The following is a 2,500-nucleotide window of genomic DNA, read 5'->3' as shown; positions in this document are numbered from 1 at the left end:
ACCTAACCTATGTTGTACCTTAACCTAACCCATGTTGTACCTTAACCTAACCCATGTTGTACCTTAACCTAACCCATGTTGTGCCTTAACCTAACCCATGTTGTGCCTTAACCTAACCCATGTTGTGCCTTAACCTAACCCATGTTGTGCCTTAACCTAACCCATGTTGTGCCTTAACCTAACCCATGTTGTGCCTTAACCTAACCCATGTTGTGCCTTAACCTAACCCATGTTGTGCCTTAACCTAACCCATGTTGTGCCTTAACCTAACCCATGTTGTGCCTTAACCTAACCCATGTTGTGCCTTAACCTAACCCATGTTGTGCCTTAACCTAACCCATGTTGTGCCTTAACCTAACCCATGTTGTGCCTTAACGTAACCCACGTTGTCCGCTAACGTAACCCACGTTGTCCGCTAACGTAACCCACGTTGTCCGCTAACGTAACCCACGTTGTCCGCTAACGTAACCCACGTTGTCCGCTAACGTAACCCATGTTGTCCGCTAACGTAACCCACGTTGTCGCCTAAACCTGCTCTGTAATTGTTATACGACTCGTTCAATTAGTGTAGTGTTGCCCACCCGCAACCCTCGCAATATAGTTCGCTACTCGCACTGCCCGCTCCCCTGTGTATCGCTTCATGTTAAACACCTTGCAAGTCTTGCTGACTTTCCACATGCTCCTGCTGTACACTGTAATGTGGATGGCAGCAGGACGTACATGCCGCGCCCCCCCCCCCCCCCCACACCTCCCCACGTCCCCACCTTGCCCCCTGCCTTCGCAAGCTGGTTGGTGAGAAGTTTGCATGTTCAATGCCCTTCGCATGCGACGTACTCAGGCTACGTTGTGGTGCGGCCTGTGTCAACTGTCCGCTGATGTCGTACGCGTAAACCACAATCTGTACTGCACATTCGTCCTTATGTACTGAATGATACATCGTGGCACATGTGTGACCGTACAACGACTGCGCCCAAAAACGGCGGACCATACAGTGCAAATATTGTGCACGCAGCTACGTGTCGTCTCCCTATGACAGCTGGATTGCAGTGTGGTACGCCATAGAGACGTGTGGGAGGAACGGACGCCGTGGATGGCGATCAGCATGAGCTGTCTGTTGATGTATTCGGACCTAGTCGTCTCTCCTCACACACCGTGATAGCATGGTGCACCGCGTTCCATATCTGCGACATGCTACAGAGGCCGGTTGACAGTCGTTCGAGCAATGGACATCGCATACGTACGGGGGCCACCTTCCACGTATTGTCTAGGCGTGCACATTTTGTTGCGTGTATGTGGGCAGACGTAGTGTGGTGTGACACCTGACACAGGCATGCAATAATCGTGGAAGTTGCAAATGGCGATGGACGCATACGTTTTCTGGTGAAGTTACGCAAATGAACAAATGGTAACCCGTTGTGGTGCGGTTGTTCTCGCTAGGGGTGAATCGGTGATGGCGACGGTAGGTTGAGGTACTAACCGGTTGTTCCAGCGATACCCACCATGCCGACGAAACTGAACGGCATCTGGGTGTGAAGCGATACGCGGCGGTGGCTGGGTGGGACCGTCCCCGGCCGGTGAGGGGGCGCCTCCCGGCGTGCTGGCCGCGCGGTGCGTGGGCGCACGCGCTACAGCCGGCTGGTGGGGGCGGCCAGTGGCAGGCGCGCCGGCCGACGGACGCGGCAGGCGTCGCAGCTGCGCGCCGGCGCACCCTGCGCGCGGCGCCGTGCGGCCAAAGTAGGTCCTCGCGGGCCCGGTGCGAAGCGCGGTGGACATCTTCAGTGTGCTGGTCCGATTGAGGACTGTGTGCGTTGAGGATGCGCCGCCGCCCGGCGCTCGGCGCCGCGACGCCGTCTGCTGCTCGGTCGCCCCAGCGGTTCTCGCTGGTGGTTTGTATCGCAGCTGTGCGGATGTGTTGGCGCGTGCGCTGTGCTGGGAGAGTTCGCTTCGGCACCCAAGTGGGGCTTTTGTCCTTCTGTGGCGCTGGCGTTGGAGCTGCCGGTCACCGTAGGTGGCGCGTGTTGTCTCCCGCCGGCAATGCCACGACAGCACGCTCCCGGGCCTCTGTCGGCAGCGGCAAGCTCAGTTGGGAGCACGGGTGGTCGCACCGAAAGCGTCTACTCGCCTAACTCCGGGCGATTGCGCCTCTCTCGAACCCGACCAAGTACTTGGGACGGCGCTGCGCGCCGCCGGGACCTGAGAGGGTTTCGAGGTGTATTGTGCAGGGGAGCTCAGCCTCCTCCTGTTTGCAGAATGATTGAGCGGACGCTTGCGTGTTCGCGCGGGCCCCCGGGACACACTCCCGGGCGGCCGGCTGCTCAGCTCTAGTTGACGCAGCTCCCTGGTTGATCCTGCCAGTAGTCATATGCTTGTCTCAAAGATTAAGCCATGCATGTCTCAGTACAAGCCGCATTAAGGTGAAACCGCGAATGGCTCATTAAATCAGTTATGGTTCCTTAGATCGTACCCACGTTACTTGGATAACTGTGGTAATTCTAGAGCT

General features: G+C 57.1%; 1 non-coding gene across 1 annotated transcript in view; it reads left to right on the top strand.

Annotated features, from left to right (window-relative positions):
• Nucleotides 1-2,335: 2,335 nt before the first annotated feature.
• The window catches only part of LOC124774146, a 1,909-nt gene continuing 1,744 nt past the window's right edge, over nt 2,336-2,500 (top strand). Inside the window, exon 1 of the ribosomal RNA XR_007015140.1 lies at nt 2,336-2,500. This exon is cut by the window's right edge and continues 1,744 nt beyond it. This is a non-coding gene — a ribosomal RNA (small subunit ribosomal RNA).

This window comes from Schistocerca piceifrons, unplaced genomic scaffold (assembly GCF_021461385.2).
Source record: "Schistocerca piceifrons isolate TAMUIC-IGC-003096 unplaced genomic scaffold, iqSchPice1.1 HiC_scaffold_961, whole genome shotgun sequence".
Classification (NCBI taxonomy): domain Eukaryota; kingdom Metazoa; phylum Arthropoda; class Insecta; order Orthoptera; family Acrididae; genus Schistocerca; species Schistocerca piceifrons.
Note: the sequence above shows the minus strand (reverse complement) of the source record. Positions and strands in the feature narration are given on the sequence as shown.